This window comes from Nelusetta ayraudi, unplaced genomic scaffold (assembly GCF_046127955.1).
Source record: "Nelusetta ayraudi isolate G7.1 ecotype Tasmania unplaced genomic scaffold, CSIRO-AGI_Nayr_v1 ptg000094l, whole genome shotgun sequence".
In the NCBI taxonomy this organism is placed as follows: domain Eukaryota; kingdom Metazoa; phylum Chordata; class Actinopteri; order Tetraodontiformes; family Monacanthidae; genus Nelusetta; species Nelusetta ayraudi.
The window spans coordinates 2120978-2142363 of NW_027466144.1; the positions used below are offsets into that span (position 1 = coordinate 2120978).

Consider the following 21386-nt stretch of genomic DNA (forward strand, 5'->3'; position numbering starts at 1 on the left):
GATGGTCTACACCTGTTACCTTGTGTGCGCGCAGTGTCTCTGCACTTTCCTTTTGTCGTGTTCTGCCAAGTTGTCGTCGTCGACTGAGAATTTTTTTTCATTTCATTTTCACTTTATTGCACTTTGCATCCTTGTTGAGGCTGTCTTTCTGCTGCAGTTGAGTCCGCTCCTGCCTCGTGTCCTACGACACCGCGTACGTCAGGGAGGGGCCCCCCCCGTGTTTTGTCTCCATCCTGTTTTGGCAACGCTCGTTCCAACAACAAGATGTGAGCTCCGCTGTCACTTCACAAGAAAGGCATCTGGGAACAATCAAACGGCACGGCTACCCGATCCCATTAGTCATTTTCCAGTGGTTTCCCCTGCCAGCCCAGAGGAGGGTCGTTAAGGAACCGTGACACTTGCTGTTGTTGCTATCAGTGTGCGACTCAGTCGTTTTTAGGCAAACATGTTTTGTTTTGTTTTTTTTTTATCTCATTTTTATTCTTTGAAAGAGCCTTCAGCTCCAAGATGCCTTTGATAACTCTCGAGCTGTGAGAGAGCAGCGCACAAAAAAAAAAAAGGCACGTTTTTGAGATTAAAGACGAGACGTGCTATTGTTGTGCACGCTGCCTGCGCTGCTCATTACCTTTTCCTGTGTGTTTTCTGAGTACGTCTGAGGTCTTTCACCCTAACACGTCCTGTTACACGAGCCGGGGAAGGAAACCGCTGTGCATAGTGTTCAAACCAGGTGAAAGTGTGTGTGTGTGTGTGTGTGTGTGTGTGTGTGTGTGTGTGTGTGTGTGCGCGCGCACACGTGTGTGTGAGAGATGGTTCCATGACGTCACTGAGAGGCGGCAGGAAGGAGGCAGGAGGTGTGAGGGGGGGCGGGGGGGAATCATGAATGGATGCGGTGGTTTTCAGCTCTCAGCTCCTCGCCAGAGGATTTTAAGGGCGAGAACACACAGAGGGAATTGATCCATATGCCCGCTATCATAAAGCACACATTTCAATTGAAGCCAGGTCGCTCACCTCCCACTTTTCAATGTGATCCAGCTCACAACTGTTTGCCGCCGTGAGATTTCCGAGCCCCAGTCCAAAGTATGTATAGCCGCTGTTACGTAAGCAATCGTCTCCCTTTGCTGTTGTGACATAGCAGGAAGTTGCGAGATGCCCTACAAAAAAAAAAAAAAAAAAAAGCCGCAGAAGATCGTACAGGAAGCGAGTGTACGCCGAGTTCCTGGTAGAGCGATAAGAAGGGATGCAGTCGTAGCAACCGCCGCATCCGTGCAACCAGACAGAAGAAGAGGGAGGCTCATCCAATCAGTTTGCTGGTTTCTCTTTAGACGGATAAGCCACGCGGTTTATCAGCAACACCGGTGTCCACAGGAAGGGGTTTCTCAATAATCAGGTGAATAGAACGCAATGATTCTCAGGTGCAGCGTGATTTCCAGCCGCCTTGCTCCTCACATGTGATGATTGAAGGTGCCGCTGGTCAACAGTGGTCAGGCAGACACGCCGACAGATTGCAGTTTCTCCCCCCCGCAGGTATCGCCGAGGGACGGGAAACATCCTAAGCTGCAAACAAAGAGGAAGCGGACGTCAGCGAGATGAGTCAACGCTCGACAGATCGACAGGAGGCTCGTCTGCGACCCCGAGGACGGAGCCGCAGGAGGAGACCTGCTCGGCAATTTACACCCTGATTAGCGCCCATGCACGGAAATAATGACCTGCGTTTTTTCTTTTTTCTTTTTTTTTTTTTTACCAGTGCCACTCTCTCACTCTCTCTCCTCCTCTCCCTCTCTCGCCCCGCTAATCCCGGCCGCTGGCTTCAGGCCACGGCGGGAATGTGCGCTGCTCCGAGGTGGAGGAGGAGGAGGAGGAGGAGGAGGAGGAGGTGTAGGAGGAGGAGGAGGAGGAGAGGAGCCGCGTGCCCTCTCTCTCTCAGCTGCCTCCTAATCTTACCTCACAGTCACCACCTCTCTCCGACCTCTCGGCCCTCTGCCTGTGCGGTCCAGCCAATCTCTCTCTCTCTCTCTCTCTCTCTCTCTCTGTCTCTCTCTCTCTCTCTCTCTCTCCCTCTGTTTTTTCCGTTTTCTCCCCTCCCTGGTTCTCTCCTGCCCCCTAAAGAACAGAAGCTAGAACTATACTCCCACTAACCCTCCAACTGGTAGCGAAACGGCGTCCAACTCGGACAATCGGCAACTCCCCCCCCCACCCCCCCACCCCCCACCCCCCAGAACGCTATATGACAGGCTTTACATTACAGTAAACGGGTTTGACTGTAAGCCTTCCGCATTGTTGCGTGAAGATGATGGAAGAGGGAGAAAACGGCGCTTGGCAATCAAATATTACCGTCTTTGAAGCTCCTTGATTCACACGCATTCCTCTCCCAATGGGAGCTGTCACTTTGTGTGGACATTGTCCACCACTCAGAGTGCGTGTGTGTGTGTGGCTATAGGGAAGCGTCTGATGTCCACTCTGGGCCGCTCGTCTCTGATGTGAATGGGAAGACAATGAGACCCCCGGCGGCTCCCTCTCGCCGTGACCCGGCCGGGCTCTGATTTGCCTTGGCAAGGGGGACAGAGGCCCAAAACAAAGCGGAGGAGAGTCTCCAGCGACGGGGGCGCAGAGGTCAGGCCCGACGCCCCGACTTAACAGGGCCTGTCCTCCTGGTTTTGCTCCTCCCCTCCCCAAAAAAAAGAGGGAGGAAAACAGGGGGACGGGAGACAGAGGCTGCGGAGACAATGGGATAAAAGGGAGCTCCAAAGCCATTAAACTCCCAGGAAGTGATGGCCGTGAATGATGACAGAGCGTGAATGGGCGCCGCTGAGGTGGGAGCTGCGCTCCGTTAATGACCGTGGATGCTCCATTATGGCGGCCCCGGGAGGTGGCGATGAGGTGGGACATTTTCTCCCATTAAGGCCTCTCGCTCCGGCCCCCGGAACCCAGGAGAGACGCGAGCAGATTGATGCAGGGACCCCGACAACGGAGCGTCGTAGTCAAGACGGCACCGACCGAGACCGAGACATTAATTATCAAGACCAGAGAGCACCGAGATCGAGATCGAGATCGAGACCAAGGCTGAATATATCAAAGAGAAATGAGCAGTATCTGCTTTGAATTCAAGTTTGCTTCTTAATCAAACAGCAACATTTTCAAAACAAACAACTTTGCTTCATAAAGTTAAAAAATGATGAGCTGGGAGTAAGGGTGTGTGCCACTCTGGGTGTCACAAACGGAGCTTAAACGGCAGCAGTTGGATTCTTTTACATTATTATCGTGTTATTACAGTGTTGGCTGAGTCTCGACCGGTCTGGAGTCCGCCCGGTGTGAGGCCGAGACAAGACCCAGTCAAAATGCCTCCGAGACCCTTGGTCTGGAGTCCAAGACCAAGCTCGAGTACCACAACACTACGACAACGTGACAACACCGCTCCCCCTCACCCCCCCACCCCCTCTTCCTCCAAGAGGTCCGACGAGTCAGATTACTGTTTGCAGCCACGTCACGCCTTTCAAGGCCCACCGCAGAGGACACTTTGATTGATGGCGCGGTCCCTCTGTGGCACTGACGGCCGGGGCCAGAGTGCGCCCGAGCAGTTCGCGGCCCCGCTGATGGATGCTCTCCTGGGATTGGCTCTTTGTCCGACCCTCCTAAAGAGCCAGAGCGCACATCCACGGCATTCACGGCGGCGGCACACTCGTTGCCCTCTGTCGCAGGCAGGAAGAGCGAGCGGGGGGTTGGGGGGGGTGGAGGAAGTCAGACACACTCCTCCAGCAGTGATGAAGAACCAACTCATCACTCATCTTCTCTGCGCTGCGAGAAAAAAAGAAAAAAAAACCTCTGATTTTCACCGCACAGTTTAACATTCACAACTTTTCCGTGATGCACCAGAGGCCCTTTCATGTTGCGACACATCAGATGTCTGTTAGTGGGAATCATAAGCTGTTTTTGTCCGGCTGCCAGATGCTGCAGCTCGAGGCACGAGGGGTGAATCCCAAAATCTAAAAATAATAAATTCTTCTTTTCTTTTCTCCGCTGCCCCGCGTCACTGCGTATTAGCAATTAGTGTGAGTAAGTCCAGATTCTTGTCGAAATGCAGAAGCACGTCTAGACAATAATTACATTGCCAAAAATAGCAGGATTTCAGGAAGGGAGCCACGGCGTTGTTGTCGTACAGTGCGAGCACTTAAAATAATAATAATAAAAAAAAAAACTCCTCTGCTGGCTGCACATTGCTCAACGTCGCTGTCAGAGGGAGGATTTTGGCTTCTGTCTTTTTTCTTTTTTTGAGGGTTTCCCCCCCCCGTGCAGAAAAATGCAGAAGCCCAAAATAGGCATTCCACACGGCGAGGAATTGCTTGCTGCACGATATTCTATAGCAGCTTCTCTAAAGCTGCACGTGGCTCCACATCTCGGCTCCGGCAAAACTTCAAAACCGAGCGGAGGAATGTTCCCGACTCAGAGCGGACGTCGGGCCCGCGTGTGGATCGGGGTCAAGAAAACAACCGAGCGCAAACAAGTGCACGGCCTGCCGACACGGCGCTCCGTGTGCGGGCACGTTGGAAGGCCGCATGCACCTTCGGCAGCAGGCGGAGGAGGAGGAGGAGGAGGTGGAGGAGGTGGAGGAGGAGGAGGAGGAGGAGGAGGAGATGAGAGACGAGATGAGGGGATGAGGAGAGAGTTTCTTGGGGGGGGGGGGTTTAAACCTCCAGTTTACCCAGAGCGCATTCAACGTCTTTAACCCCCGCGGATCAACGAGCGGAGGGCGTGGCGGCGCCCTCTATTGACACAAGGATTTATCTGATCAAAGGCAGCGCGCTGAACCTCTGGCGGAGGGAGCGGCCGCCGTCTGCGGCCGAGGATCCCAGCTGCTGACAGAGTTAAACAGGCCGCGCTGGGAGCGAGCAGCGCCGCCCTGACTGCTAAATACCCAGCGCTCATATGCTAATGCCCGTATGCTAATGGCAATTAGCTGGTTTGTGTGTTGGTAGGGGTGGGGGGGGGGGGTGGCGTTAGCGGAGGCAGGAGAAGCAGTTGAAAGGTGGTGGTGGTGGGGGGGGGGTGTCGTTGTTTCACCTCCGGGACACCGAGGCGCAGCGTCGAGGTCGAAGCCTCGTCGGCAGCGAATCTCTTCGAGCAGCCCATCGATCAGTTGGTCAGACTGGAAATCTGCCTCGACTGCGACGCCCTTCTCCTCCAAGACCCTCGAGTCGGAGGAGAAAATACCAGCAAAACGCCCAAACATACACTAGCAGTTCAACGGTTTGGACACACACTAAGAATTTAATGTCTTTTCTTTCATTCTCACGTCTATTGACATTGCAGTTTCTCACTGAAGGCATCAAAACTACGTGTGAACACACAAGGAATTTATGTAGGAAACAATAAAAGTGTAAAAAAAGAAAAGTCAAACGTTTTATATTTCATTTCTTCAAAATAGCCTCCTGTCATGAAAAGCAAGTTCAGAGTTAACGTTTAAAGTTTTTCTTTGCTGTATGATTTCATATATCTTGCTCATGTATTTGATGCAGTGTAGAAAGTTGTAAAGATAAAAAAAAAAAGAAAATGCATGAGAAAGTGAATCCCAACTTTTGACAGCTAGTGTCAGGTTGCAAACGAGCACAAACGACACTTTGAGCGGCCGCGAGCGTCCCATCGATCGGGCCGATTGATCTCCGGGTCACCCGACTCGTTCATTGTGTCAATATTAGCGGGCGGGAAAAAAAACACCCAACGACGACGGCGACTTTCTTTTTTTAAAAGGCTGTTAACGTGTTAAAGCATCCTCGTTAATTAAAGTTGGGACTGGTCCTTTTGTCGCCGGCTCGCAGCCGCATCCATAATTCAATTTTGCCCTCCCCCCCCTCCGCCCTGCGGCTGGTGCCCTCGGACTCACATGTAATCACATTGGACTGACAAACAATTAGTCTGGTCTAATTTCCAGGATGGCACTGGTCCGGTTCTCACCTTTGAACCGCGGGCCTCGACACCAGTCAGAGCCGCTCGGCTGCGTCCGCCAGACGACGGCGCCGGGGTCGGTGGGGAGGTCGTGCGTGCGTTGATTGGCCGCTGATTAGTCGGGCGGGGGTGGGGCGGGGGCGGGGCAGGAGGTGGGGGAGGAGCAGTTTGAGTGCCGTGGATGTGCGTTCGTGATGACAACTTTTAGGTAGATTTAGTTTTCGTATTTGTCCATAAAAGACAAAGGTGGATGATAATGACATTATTATTGTTAATAATAATAATAATGATAATAATAATGATGATGATGATGAACGATGTGTTTATGTCACGAGGTCCGAGAGTGGACGCCTGCTGATTCAACACAAAGACGACGACGCGACGAGCTCGTCTGCAAAATTGTTTCATATTCATGTTACTTTCAATTATGCAAAGGCCCCAATTAGCTTGCGGCTGCTCGGCGCTAATCTCCCCTCCGCTCGTAGGTCAACGGCTTTGATTAGAGCCGAGCTCCGGTCGTGCCCACTGCGAGCGGCGCTCCCATCAACTCGGCTAATGGTGTGAGTTTCAAAGGCCGCGGCGTGACTCCGCCATGCAAATGAGCGAGTCCCTCGTGTCGTCCCTTGGAGAGAAAAAAAAAAAGAGAAACAATGCCTTCTGACCGCTCGTCCATTGTTGGCCCACGCTGACCTATTTTTTTTGAAAGCGGCGTTGTTTGTTGGCCGCTCCAATTAAGGGGCTTCATGTCACCTCGCCTCCTCGTAAACAGACACTCGGGTTTGCGTGATGGTTTAATTAGGCCGGCGGTAACTGGAGGAGAGCTTCCCTGGTTGTTGCTCCTCCCTTCGTAAAAAATTCTCAAACTCTTGCCTGTAATCTGCTGTAAGTGCGTTTAAAAAAAATTGCGGCGATGTGATTTACACGCACGCGTGATGTGTTTTTGCGGCGGCCGCGTTTTTATTAGATTCCCCACGTTGGCAGTTTCACAAATGGCGGCGTAACAAGATCCAAGCAATTTCCCCTCGTGGATCAATAAAGTTTTCTGACTGTGCGTAAACGTGATTCATGTTTTAGTCTTATCTGACTTTATATGAGCCTCAATATTTCAGCTCACGTCTCTCTGGTGTGAAAACAAATCAGCTAATAGCGCTTTGACAGCCGACCGAAGCGCAATGTTTGTTTTTGATGGGTTGGCGAAATGTTTTTTTTTTTTGTTGCATCCGTAGACGCTAATAAGTTCAAAAAAATCAAATGTAAAAAGCACCAATAACAAAAAAGCAGGAGCAAATCTGAGCCGAGTCCAGACATGTGCCGCAACATCGTCTGTGGAATTTAATGACATCATGTGCAGCTTCTCCGAGTCTCTGGGTTGCGTCGCCTTCTGAGAAAAATGCATTGATGCTGCAGTTGCACATCTGGACCGCAGCAGCAGCAGCAGCAGCTACTCATCTGTTTCTGGGGATTAGCATGAGGGCCGAGGGTTGGAGCCAAAGGAGAGACATTTCTTTGAAAGTAAAGAGGATAAGGGGGCTTCACCCTCAATTTAGCGCTGGCTCTCAGAGGGGGCTGCGCTGATGTAAGCGGATGGATGTGTGTCTACGTAAAAGGTCCTGCAGGCGGTGGGAACCCGCTGCCAAACTCAACTCGGATACTCAAAACAAGAAGGGTCGAGGCGGACGAGCAGCGCCGGAGAAAAAGCATTTTATAGCGAGCGCGTCCGTTTCAACTGAGATAAAAATCTGTTTGTGTTTTTTTTTTGCCTATCAACTTGAAATGTGACCTTTTGAAATTCAATACCACCAATAGGCAATTGTTTAGTTTTTTTTCTCTGAGTAGGAAACTGTATACTTCAGCTAATATCTATAAGTCGCTTAATCTGTTTGCAAAAGAACCCGTAAAGTGAAAGAATCATAATGACCTGGCAGTGACGACAGCAACGACTCGTTAGCTGCGTTTCCTTCACAGGTTTTTTGCAAAATAAAAGCGATATTTCTAAAATTGGGTGAGTCGGAGTTCCTCTTCTTTCTGTGTGCAGCAGCAGCACCCATCCCACTCTCTCTGTCCCCCCTACCCCCCCCCCCCATCCCCTCCCCCACCTCCACCCCAGCGGCTCCGCCCGCTTCCCAGCGTCTAATTCCATTTGACAGACAATGCTTGTGTAGGATGTGGCCCTCGCATGTTCAGTTCAAACAGCGCGGCTCTGAGAAGCGGCCCTGTGTGTGTGTGTGTGTGCATGCGTGCGTGCGTGCACGCCGGCTGACAGCTGATTGCTCCGCGCGCTTTAATCTGGTTAGGGATTTCCAAAAGTGCTGCGTCCACTCAGATGTGGAGATAGGAAGCGCCGCGCCGCCTTTGTGTGCAAAAATTTCAACACCCCCCCTCCACCACCACCACTCCCCCCCCACATACACACATACAACAAAAAAGGAGGGGGGGGGACAAAAGCCCCCACCCACACCCCCTGGTGATGTCATACCGCTGTCAGCAAGCAGGAAGGGGGCCAGGACAGGACGTTCTGTGACCGTAGCGCCTCACCCTGACCACCGTGACCTCCCCACCTCACCCCCGCCCACCAGTGTGGCGTTCAAGAGCAGCAATTATCGGCGGCGGCAGCAAGTCAAATACCTGCTGGCTGCACCTGCACCTTCCGCATCTTCCTCTCACTTCATATTTTATTCTTCCCGCATTTCAGCTCATTGACTTGTGAGTGTGAGTGGGGGGGGGGGGTGCAGTGTGCAGTCTGCAGCTGCCCGTCTTTATCACAACACAGTGTCCCGGCACATGTGACATATGATGCAGGCGTGTGCGGTTGTTTAATGGTGCACATGAACGGCTGCTTCTCCTTCCAGGAACTTGGACTCCACTTCTTCTCCCCCTCCTCTTCCTCCTCCTCCCCCTCCTCCTCCTCCTCCTTCCCCTTCTTGCATACGACACATTGACTTTTGCCCCACTCGTGGGTCTTTTTTAACTCGTGGCACTGAGGAACTCGTTGAGCCATCTCCGCATTCCAGAAAACAGCTTCATAAATCTCTCTGCTGTGTGTGTGTGTGTGTGTGTGTGTGTGTCTGTGTGTCTGTGCGTGTGTGTCTACATGTGTGCACGTGTTGTGCGCGCACAAAGAGCCGAGCGCGCCAAGCAAAATGCAAAGACGGACAGATGTGTCCTACGTTAGCTCGCTGCGCTGCGCAGCAACTCCTGTTTCCTCCGAGCTGATGATGTCGCTGACTTTTTTTTTACATTTATTTAGCTCATTTTTTTTTAGCTGGAGAGCGAATCTGGAGACTGTGCGTAATATTATGTTTCAGCACATAGCGCGCGCGCACACACACACACACACACACGCGCAGAGTGACAGCTATACAGGGATGGCAGATATCTTACACCTAGTTTCAGATATAGCCTACACATCCAAACGTTTGTGGGTATTTATGGCCGCGAGTCGTGAATGTTCATCAGAACATCAGAACAGCCCCTCCCCCCCGTCCCTCCGCTACACACACACACACACACACACACACACACACCCTCACACTTGCACACATTCTATTCCTACTGGAAAACGTGTCGGCCCTCGTGCTCTCCCGTTTAGGTCCGATCTGTTCCCTCACTATTGTAAATCACGTCGACGGTCACCGTCAGCAGGTCGGGGGTAGGGCGGGGGGGGGGGGGGGGGGGGGGTCTGTTTCCACGTAGCCGCCGCTGCCGACGCCGCTGCTGCCGCTGCTGCTGCTGCTGCTGCTGCTGCTGTGAAAATATGGAGGCTGACAGATCGAAAGACAAACATCCCATGGGGCCACAGGGCTCGGCTAGTGAATGACCCCGGTGTGTTTAACAGGCACTCAGACTATAGATCAGCAGCGGCGGCAGGGGAAGATTTAGTTTGGGCTGCCGCGGCTGAGTTTGTGCATGTGTGTGTGAGTTTGTGTGTGTGAGTTTGTGTGTTGCTGGCCGTCTACATCGGCAAAACTAGAAAGAAAAAACAGCAGCGCGAACAAAACGGGCCGTGTTCTGAGCGCAGGTCGTCCACAAGGGAAGTCTGATGTCTTCAGTTCCTCCCACAGCGACGGAGCGGAGAGCAAAGAGCAGCTGGAGATGAGCGAAGTCAACTGAAGTCAACCGAAACCTATTTAGCAGAGAATAGCACGACGACACAGAACGCACAATCAGTTGAGCAATAAAAGAAAACCTCCCTGGTGTCATCAGGTGTTTATTTTCCTTTCTCCTTCTCTGTGTTTACTAGCGTGGTCGATCAGAGAGGAAGTCTGACCAGATGAAGGAAGTTCAGATTCGAGCTGCCGCCGCCACTGTGGAAAGCCTGCGCACGTGTGAGCTCGCAGGAAGTCGAGACGCTGCCATGACGTGGGCGAGACAGACAGACTGACAGACCACCGACCGGTGAGAGCGTCCGCTGGCGAATGACTTCACGGCACCTCCAAGTCAGAGGAGCTAATGGGAAATCCATCGTGGGTAGATGGAAAAGAAAAAAAACCCTGAGTGGCCTCGACGCCTCCTGCGAGCGAGAGCCGAGCGTCAGAGGTGAGAAGGAGGAGAAGAAGAAGGTCCACTGTGGGCGTGTGAAAGCCCACCTGGAGGGAGCAAAGAGCAACACAGCGGTCGGGTGTTAACGCTTTAAATCCTGAGTTAGGAGGGCAGAGAAGAGCAGATAGATAGATAGATAGATATATAGATGGATAGATAGATATAGAGATGGATAGATAGATATATAGATATATAGATAGATAGATAGATAGATAGATAGATAGATAGATAGATAGATAGATAGATAGGCAGGCAGGCAGGCAGGCAGGCAGGCACCAACTTGGACTTCCAGATGGGTCAGTACATGTACAAGAGGAGAAGCAATGGTATTTACAACATCAACTTGAAGAGGATCTTTATTGATCTCCAGGAGAAATTTGCATCTGGGGCAGGGGTGGGCAAACTATGGCCCAGGGCCCATATGCAGCCCATTAAGCTTTTTTAATCTGGCCCGACGAACTTGAAGAAGTTTTATTAATATGAAGGAAGTCATAAAATGGCTGCTTTGCATCCTTTTTTCAGTGTTTCGAGAGAGATTTCAATAAAGAGCTATTTCATACTGTGGGGCTTCAAAGACACTGATTTTGTTGTCAGGCGTTAGTTCATTTTTAATAGACATTAAAGCAACATGTTTCCTACTTATCCCATGATGTATTTTTTTCCTCCTATGAGGTGGCTCACCAAAGCACTCCATCCATCTGCTGCTGCTCCGGCCCCCCCTAAGTTCTAGAACCCATTGTGGCCCCGCCAGTCAAAGAGTTTGCCCACCTTTGCTCTGGAGTGACCGTCTGGATTCAATGATGACGCACGTTAGTTTGATGCACGGAGACTAAGGAACCCTGCAGTAAGTGCCTTTCATTTGTTGCAGAGGGTAAATAAAACACCACCTAAGTAGTAAAAAAAAAACAAAAAAAAAACAATTAGACCCCCGAGCTGGAAGTCCATCATCTGTGGGAAGTCATGTGGCCGAGGTTGAAAGGCGGACCCCTGCGCTGCGCCGTCGGCCTCCTCAAAGGAGCCTGGGCGCTGAGAAAGTTGGGGCCGCGAGTTTCCCCCCCATAAATACGTGAATTCGGGCCCCCGTTAATGACGCCGCGAGTCGATCGGCCGCTTAATTTACAGGCGGCGCAGATCAAACGGGCCGCCGCGCGTCGCACCTTGGCTGCAGTGAATCGGGCGACCCCGCGACCTTCGCAGAGAGGTCCCGGAAGAGAGGAAAAGCCCCCGAGGGTGGGAGTAGGGGGGGGGGGGGCACTGGAGGTCCGTGCACAGTTTGGCTTCGTATGATGTTTGCGAGGGAGGCCAGTAAATCAGCCGGTGAGAAAATCTTGTGCACGGTAGCAGGCGGGACGGCGCAGCGGCGCACGTGACTCACAGATGCGTCTGCGCCGCATTAGCGTCCAGGCTCCGTCCAGCTTTAAGACTCGTGTAACATGGTTAACTGCGTGTGCAGTTTAGTGTTTCTGCGCCCCGAGCGCTGAGGGGTTCTAGGGGGGGGTGGGGGTGAATGTGATGTTGCAGTAAAAAAAATGACGTTAAAATCAATGAGATTAAATGTGCTGGGTTGTTTGGACAATAGAGCTGATTGGCTCTTTCATCCACATGTGGGAATTGAACCGACGCTTATTTTTGCTCTGGTTTGCCCTGTTGTGGACCAGGTTATTGTGCAACAGGTTCGGACCATTGAAGCGGGGGAGATGATGGAATATATTGCGTCCTGATCTTTGGAATTCTTCCTAAGGCCTCCGTCTCTGGAGGAATAATAAAACTCTTCTTATGGCAACTTTAATTTGGTGTCATGTCCAGCGTTTTGCAGGGCACCGCTTTCATAACGAGGCCGCTTTTATGAGCAGGTAAAGGGCTCCGGGTTCCCAGCGCTGCAACATATGAGGAGGATTTAGTCGGGCTCTTTTGTTCTCCACATGAAACGGCCGCGTTGTTAACGCGCCGGCCCCGAAGGCAGAGCCAGCTAGAAAAGTGCACGACAAGAGGTTGGAATCGCTGCCTCGTGCAGCAGTTTGATTTTACAGCAGCACCAGCAGCTCAATTGAAGACAGCGTTGGCACAGACGGTAAAAATACAAGCAAAGTGTGTCGGGTCGCGCTGCAGCCTGTCAGGACCTTTCAGCGGCGGGTCAAGCGGCTCGGCCCGATGAAGAAGTGAGGAGGCGCAGCAGCCTTTGAAGGCGGCGGAAGCAGCTTCAGTCATTATTGGGCCGTTTGTCCGCACGTCCTCCACTTTCCCCCGCAGTTTCTCTTTTTTTTTACCCCGTCGACTTGAATTGACAGTCAGCCGTCAACGCAGCACGCGACCTCTGCCTGACCTCCGCCTACTTTATAGGGGCGCACGCGGCCGTCCATTCTCTCCCCCCCCGGTGTCCATAAAGACATTATAACGACGGGCCTCTCGACGATGCTTAAAGAGAGGAAGAGAGGAGAAAAAACAGTGAAAGCCTCTTTGTGGATGTCAACCACCGTGTGTTTGTCTGCAGTTTTTTTTGTTGTTTCTTTTTTTTTTGATGGGGGTGAATGTGTCAGGGTCACAGTCAGGAGGTCTCTGCCCCCCCCCAGCCATGGAGCCCATTGTTCACGGACCCCCCTCTGAGTCATTGAGACACGCCGCTCTTCTCCTTTATGACGTGTAATTAGGTTGTTGTGCTTATTAACTCCCATTATGGCAGCGGCTTGGAGACGTCTGCACGCTGCCGGCGGCTGCTGGTGCTGCTGGTGCTGCTGGTGGCGGCACGGCCTCACACTCGGCCCGTAAATCCACCAACGAGCAGAATCGTTATTTTTGCGCCGCTGTACTTAGCCCGGTGTTTACGGCCTGGTGCACAAAACACAAAAACGCCCAGTTTCAGCGCTTGAACTACAAGCTGATGATTTGTTGTGCTGTTGTTCTGTAGTTTTGTTGTTTTTTGGAGTTCAATGACCCCTGACCTCTGACTTTGCTCTTCTGCTTGTTTCTAGCGTTGCTTCCATGGATGTGTAATAAGAACCGGCTACCGGATGCCGATTCTTCCCAGTGGTCACTCGAAGTACTGCAGCAAAAACATCCCATTGGTCCAAAAAGCCTTTTTCCCATAGACTGCAATACAAAAATAAAGGCCTTTCAAACAGGACGACTGTGACCTGAAACGCGATTCATAGCAAATCCTTCTATTGGTCTTTTAGTCATTTAAAGAAAATGATAAAGGCCAGAAAATCAGCAGAAAAGAGTTTATTCTGAGCTCGTTCTGATTGGCTGCGTCCTGAAGTGTCTGTAAGTGACCTTCTCCAGGATGGTTCTGATGAGTGAAATAGATCACGTGCGTTACAGAGTCATGCTTTTTTGGCATATGCGCTGGATGAGCAACTTCATTGAAATTGATGTGCCGCCGTCTTGCATTCTGGGGTCCTGGTTGTTGAGCCAGTGAGGATATTGGCTTTGCCCTCCGACAACAACGGTTCCGCAGGCTGAATTCACGCCATGTCCCGTCGACTCAGCGGGGCGAAGACGGCCGCTGACCTCGCTGGAAGCCCAGGAATGAGGAGCCGCCTGGCAGGTGAGGAGCTGAGCGCACGAGGGCCCCCGAATACGGCGTGACAGTTGCAGGGGAATGCGCGGCAGCCTTGACACACCCTGCGAGGCGGCGGTAACACGAGAGCGTCTGCTTATATAGTCCCACTCCATCCAGAACCTGCGTCCCGGATGGGACGGAGCTGGTTTTTTTAGATTTTGCGCCAAGTCGGAGCTGAATCGTGTCTCAGGGGAACACAGGAACAACTGAAGAGACATTTCAAAATAAAAGAACAGGAAACCAAAAAAGTCTTAATATCCATCAATGAAAGTCCTGTCCTGATAGATGTGAAAATACCAGCAGGGCATTCTGGGATTTGTTGTATTAGCGTACATATTCTGTATAATAGTGGCAGACCAGTTGTAGTAGTGATTTTGTATTGCCTTGCAGGCCAAATATCATCACACTGCCCGCCAAATTTGGCCCGCGGGCCAGAGTTCGACACCTGATGTTTTAAAGGATCAATGTTGTGACGTTCAAGTTGCGCAGCTCGTTGAAAGACGCGTGCGGCGGCGTGAACTTGTGCCCTTGAAAAAAATTGTCTTCTGCTCCTTTGCAGGATGAAAACGAAACAGAAGAAACAAACGTCTTGAGTTTCTGAAAGCAAGACATGGTGTTTCGAACCGAAGCCAGTCTCTCGGTGCGCCGTTGATCCGCTGCTGCTGTTGCTGCTGCTGCTGCTGCTGCTGCTGCACGCTGCTGCTTGAGTGTGAGTTTTCTTTCTTTCTTTCTTCTGTGAAAGGCCTCTTCTGGCAGGAAGAGGGAGATTGATGGTGACATCAGTGCAAACCACCGGGGCACTCTGGTGCCGTCTGATGGAAATACTGTTTAGTGTGGAAGAGGGCCGGGTTAAAAGGCTGCCGCCACCGAGGGAGTCGGGGACGTGGGCGTGGCAGCTCGACAACAAGCCCTCCTCAGTGTTTCGCAGACGGGCGCCGCCTCTTTTGACGGCGCTGATCTTTTGGTTTGCCGAGCGCCGTCCGTCCCCGAGGTTCAGGCCCTGCATGCTAATGTCAAGTGGAGGCTCCGCTTGATTGAGCAGCCTCCTCAAAACCCGCTGCAGATGTTGTCATTGACGCGCTTGTGCTGCCGGTGTCATTTGATGAGCAGATTTTTGGAATTAAAAATTCTTCTGTGATTTTTGCAGATTTTGCACGTTCAATGAACTAACAAATGGGTCTCAGAGATTGAAAGGATGGCACACATGGAAAAAAAAAAAACTCTTTTCCGACTCTTTTTTTCACGTATTCAAGGCGGCAGAATATTTCCTCCAAGGCGCTTTTGAAAATGTGGGCGGGGACAAATTAAGAGCCATTCTGGATCCTGCCACATGCCACTCACGGCCCGTATTTACACTGGGCTGCAGCTGTGGTCTGCTAGGGGGCACGTTCAAGGTTGTAATTTTCTCCTTTACCTCCCTTCAGCCCGGATTGTTATTGCAAATACATGAAGTCGTTGGGGCTTCAGAGCTGTGTGGGGTTTTTTTTTGTTTGTTTTTTTCACTCTGAGCTACTTAGCAGTCTTTCCTCACCGCCTGGACGTTTTGTATGACAACTACCATCCCTTCCTGTTTGCTCTATCAACTGGTGGTGACCGGCAGGGTCGAACCCAGCAACACATTTTGACTCTCGTCACACTTGCAATAAGCATTAATTTGGGTTTAAATTAGGGCTGTCAGTTCATTAAATTTTTTAATCGCGATTAATCGCATTAGTGTCTTGAGTTAACTTGCGATTAATCGCAAATTGGAAATTGTTTACCCTGCTCTATATGTAACTTAACAAGATATTTGACAGGTGTTTTGTATACTCTGTGTGTGTGTTTGTAGGTTTGTTCTGAAACTAGATACTGACAAATATAACGTACACGAACATACACAATTGTCAATTGCGGTATTTTATTTTTGAAAATAGCTTTTATTTTGAAAATCAACCAGATTCTCCTGTGTTTCTTTGAGTGACTTCCTGTCCAGCTTACTTGCAGATTGCTCGCGCACAAAACAGACCAGACGCCGAAACGATCGCTGCACGTTTCGTTAGCGCCTTAACTTCGACAGCTCGAGTTTAAATACATAAATTATATGTGGAGAGATATGGATTGATAAAGATTCATCTGTGCCATGCTTTTGCTTTACAGGACCACCCCTCCCCCACATCCCCTACATTCCCCCATCAGTCCATTACAGATGGAGGCCCTGGAGAGGTGGACAGACTGGGTAAAATGAGTCTGAAGCTCCAGGCGCTCTTATCTGTCTCACTCTGCCTCCTTAGCCCCGATAAGCCTGCACACATCAGCACTGGGGGGAAAAATAAGACCCCAAAAACCCCACTGATCATCAGTCGGTGCTCCCAAAAACTAGGGAACCAAACCGCCAGTGGGCCCAACGCACCTCAAGCAGCGTCCTGGCCGCCCCAGACAGACGCATCAAAGCGGCAGAGCGGATGAGGATTGATGGACTGTTACTGTCCTCACACTCCACCTGCCTGGCTGAGCAGCTCGCAGGGCAGCTGCCCACTGACCCGAGCGGGTCGCCGTCATGTGTTTTAGAGGTGAGTTCCCCGAGAGGTAAGAGTTTCTCCAGGATGACCCCCTTTAACCTCTCTCTCTCAGAGCTGGGCGTGGCCCTGCACAGTTTTGCCCATCTTGTTTATTTAGTTGAGTTGGAGCTATTTATCATTTGTGTTATATTTAATGGTTTTGTTTTGTTTGGCTTGATAAATACACCTTTGGTTTGATCATAATATTTAGCATTATTTGAGTTAATGTGAATGCTCATTAATACTTTTATTTTGGAGGTATTTTATAGCTCTGGAACACTCGGTTTTCTATGTATATTTGGGGCTGCTGGCATAGGGGGCAGCACTGGGAAGGGTTATGTTTTTTTTACCAGGGCAAGAGAAGTGGCTGCAGCCATTGTTTTCATTTGTTTCAAGTAGAAGAATAAATCTCCAAAAACCTTCAATTCTTCACCTGGACGACAGACGCTGTCGTATCCCTGCGTGAATTCACTCCCTCGGGGCCTTAGTGGTCGAAGGACAAAAGCAAAGACAAGGACAAATTATAACTACAGTTTTTAACGCTGCAAATGCAATGTGTGCGGGGCAAACGATTGGAGAACCGAGAACATTGATGACCCCAAATTTATTTTTGGTGCAAAATAACTAAGTTACAGATTTTTAAATATATATACTGTCTTGTAACAAGGCCACTAGGTCGGCTTCACTCATCTATATTAATGAAGGGAAAAACAGTGTTAAATATGGCCTGGCGGCTCCCGCTGCTCAGTTTGGCGCTGGCGCCCACGTCGTCCAGGCCAGCATCAGCCAGAAGGTCACAGCCTGCAACGGAGGCCGTGTTTAAAATATGCCCGTGTTCGGCCTAATGACCCACAGCACAATTAACACTCTGCGGCTCAGCGGGTCGGCGTGCGTACGCGGGGCCGCGTTTATTGGCCGTTGGCCCTCGGTATCCCCGGCGCACCCCGCCGCGGCCAGCTGATCATCTTCCAGATTGGAGCTGGAGGCTCTCCAGGCAGACACATGCACCGAGCAGCAGCAGCAGCAGCAGCAGCAGCAGCCACACGGCAGAGGCTGACACAAACTGCAGGGCTGTTTTAAACCTCACGTGATGGACGTTTAGTTGCTATGTATCTTCTCAGATTCATCAGGTAAAAAAAAAATCTATTTTCAGCATGAAGAAAATGCCTGAAACAGACTTGCAAGCTGGTGTTTTTATCCCAATGATCCCAGTATTGCTCCAGTATGGCTCATCTCGATCCCCTCAGCGTCGCTGCTGATGATTGTTCGGAGGCTTTAGATTTACAAGCACGTGTTTTATGCTTTTTTTTCGTTACCGCCAGTGCGTTGCAGTGCTCCTCATGACCCTCTCTCGTTTCTCCTTCCATGTTTTACAGTCACGACAGAGTCGAGCGGTGAAGTGGATGTGGCTGCTTTCAGAGAGGATGCTCTGCTTCCTCCTCAAGAGCACAAGAGCCGCGTGATGCTTAATTCCCTTTTGTCCTCTGTCGGCTTTGAGAAGTCGAACTGTTTACTTGTGAAAGACGGAGGAAGGGCAATTTGTAGTTTTGGAGAAGCACATTTTAGCTGCAGTGCACACACACACACACACACAGAGACCCGTCCCTGATGATTTGACCCCACTCAGCTGGCTTATCTAATCGCATGAAGCAAGACAGAAAAAAGCAGGAAAATTCCCCCAAGATCGCCGCGGCTCCGTTCACTTCTCCCTCTCGTGCTTCCAGAGTGCCGACGCCGAGCGTGCCAGGCCCGCCGAAGCAGGTGCACCTTGTCAAAGCCAGATTTCAGATCCGCCGTCTCCTAGCAACAGCACCAAAAGAGGAGCGCCACGGACTCGACGGTAGCTGACCAATGTTTTGGGGGGGTTTTTTGGTTGTTTTTTTTACCAAAATGTCCTCCGGCTGCTTTGTTTGACTGCTTTCGGTTGAAAACTAGGCCACCAGACTGAACTGGCCGTCGGCAAGCCACTCTGAAGTATTAATGAGTGGAGCACGGCGGTCGGTGCGATTAGCAGGTGATGAGCGAGTCGGGAGGCCGCTGAGTGAAACGTGTCCAGAGCTAATATCCTGCTGACCGCCTCCAGCCGGGCTGGTAATGGGCGCAGGGCGCTCGGCCACCACCGCACCGTTTACATTACATCTGTTGCGCACACCGACAGCCACAGTCGCAGCGCGCGCGCTAACACGGCCCAATTGAAAAAGGGCATTTTGGAAATAATGACAATTATTTCCAGCAGTTACAAAGCAGCAGTGCCAAAGGCATCGTCAAGGTGATTTATTTTTTAATTTGCCTTGATTTAAATCTAAAGTGGATAAAAGTCAACTAATATTAAAAAATTTAATTTTTTTCCAATGCGCTTTGAAAACATCGGTGAACTCTAGAGTGTGAAAAGTTCCTGTGTGTGTCGTGGAATGCTGTCCGTTGTGGCTCTGCCTTATTACAGAGTCCAGCGCTGGCTGTGAGTGCCTGCCTGCCTTCCCTTGTCATTGTGGGCCGTCCCGGCAGAGATTAGAGGCCAACGCTGCTGAATGGAGGCGAGAGGCACCGCTCTCCTTTTTTTTCTTCTTTTTTTTTTTTACCCCCCCTCTTTTTTTTCTTTCCCCCACTGGATGCTTTCACCCATCATGAATGAGTGTAATTCTGGGAAATGTGCCCCCGTGAACAGTGAAGGAAGCTCGTAAATCCTAGCGCAGCTCCTGAGGGGATCCGCCTTTGACAAACGACTTCCCACTGCGAGGAGAACGCGGCTCGCCGAGTGTCCCCCCCACCCGCACCCCTCACCCCAACACCACCCACTCCAGTTCCAGGGAGAGTGAAAGCCTGAGCTCCAGCGCCGGCACCGTGAAGGCCCCGGATTCATCCCTCGATTTCAATCTGAAAAGGAGGGTCAGTGAAAAGTGACGCTGCCGTGTCGTTTATCTGCAGCTCGCTGACAATGCGGTGGAGGGAGTCGCGTCGCTCCCTCCTAGCGGAGGAAGAGCGACGGCTGAAGAGGAGGAGAAGAAAAATATACACTGTGTTTGCAGTTTTAGAACGTGTTCACCTCCCAGGTTCAGGAAGCTGCTGATTGAGTGGCAATGACAGATGTTGTCGACTGTGGAGATGGTGAGGTGGTTCGGAGAGGCAACAGCTGAGGGCCTCGGCTCGGACACGGAGAAGGAAAACAGCCTCTGGGACCCCTGGTGCGAACACTCCGACTCTCCCTCCGAAGGAAGCCATTACCCAAATCTCCACAGAGTCCACAGAAAGCATGAGAGCATGCAGAGAAAAAAAAAAAAAGAAAGCAGCAACGGCGGCTCACACAAAGCACTTAGATACCAGCCGTGCAGCCTCAGAATAAACGAGGGGAAGAAGAAGAAAGAAAGAAAAACAACATCAACAGACGGGAGGCTTTGCGCTGCACCTGGCAAAGACCAAAAAAAAAAACGATGGCCAACCGCCGCACACTATCGCACTCTCTCGCCTCTCGCAGCAGTTGCACAAACAGATATCTTGCACTTTGCCAGGGGTCAGATTAGACAGCGCAGCGGCGCGGTATCGCGGGACGTTTGAGTCGAGGCGGGGGTTCCTCCTAGCGGCGCTCTCGGGGCTGAGTTCCAGAGTCGCTCAGGAATGCTAAAAGCTCTGAGACGTACTTCACGATCCGGCCATCAAACAGGGAAGCCGGACGGCACTCGAATGCTCGGCGCTTTCATCTTCCACTCTGCTGGTTAAGTAAGCTCGCAGTGAATGATGGGGACACTCCACGTAGGGGTAGGAGGAGTGGGGGGGTGGGGGTAGGGGGCACAAGTAGGAGCGCTCGATGCACAGGAGCAACAATTTAAGATGGGTTTTGCACTGGCGAAGCACGGAAATTATGTCTTTCTCTCTCTGTGAGTGAAGCCCTCCCTCGCTAGTGACGCTAAAACAGCCGTTTTCACACCTACAAACAGGGGCCTGCAGGTGGGGTGTGAGTGACCCCAGGGCTCCCCTGACACCCACCCATCCTGCCCACCTGCGCACAGTAACTCACCCGGGGTCAAGTCAGGCGCTCGGCTCTCCGTCAATGCTCTCGCTGCACAACATGACCTCCGGTGGCCACCGCCGCCGTGAGCTCACCAACCCCTCCCGCCCCCCAACTCCCTTCACCCCTCCACCACACACCCCCCACACCCATCCGAGAGCAGCAACATCTGTTTCCAGGTTGTATTTGCTGGATACAGACAGGAGCAGATTGCCGGGCTCCCACGGTGCTGCATGTTGAATGTCCTCGTCGGCTCGGTTACTCTTGCTCAGGATATATTAACATGAGGAAAAAAAAATCTTTATTAACTTTTCTCAATTACCACACAATTTTTTTTTTTTTTTCATTTTTGAGCAATCCCCCAGCTGCTCTGCTGATTTATGAAGAAAAAAATTTTTTGATCATTATTTTTGTCATTATTTTCTCTCTTTGTTAGATTTCTTCTGCATCCTGTGAACCACAAAGGACCAAATCTGCAAAAGGCCATCTGAACTGAAACAGACTGTGTGTCTCTCAAGGGGGCGCAGTCAAATTAGTTTTTTTTTTTTTTTTTTACGGATCTATGAAACAAAGATTTCCCAGAGAACTGCAACTTTTCAAATATCTCACCAACTCATGGGAACAAATGTGCGATGCAACTGCTTGTGTTGTTTCCCCTGCAGCTCTTCCATCAGAGACTGAAGCACTCGTGCACTGCACGTGCACTGAGCACACACTGTACACTGAATAAACATTTTCGACCACCTCGTTGTGTATTTCATCTTTTCACTTGATTTAAGTGACACTTCTTCTTGTCTTTGGCGCTTGTGAG

The 21386-nt window shown here is 51.0% G+C and overlaps 1 long non-coding RNA gene across 2 annotated transcripts; it reads left to right on the top strand.

Moving 5' to 3' along the window:
* Window positions 1-630: 630 nt before the first annotated feature.
* Window positions 631-21322, top strand: LOC142902413 (uncharacterized). 2 transcript variants are annotated; one of them, XR_012929083.1, is made up of 4 exons: window positions 631-727; window positions 10178-10332; window positions 16172-16584; window positions 17949-21322. It is a non-coding gene; the product is annotated as an uncharacterized LOC142902413 (long non-coding RNA). The 2 variants fall into 2 exon arrangements; XR_012929084.1 differs by lacking the exons at window positions 631-727; window positions 10178-10332 and adding an exon at window positions 13624-14020.
* Window positions 21323-21386: the final 64 nt, after the last annotated feature.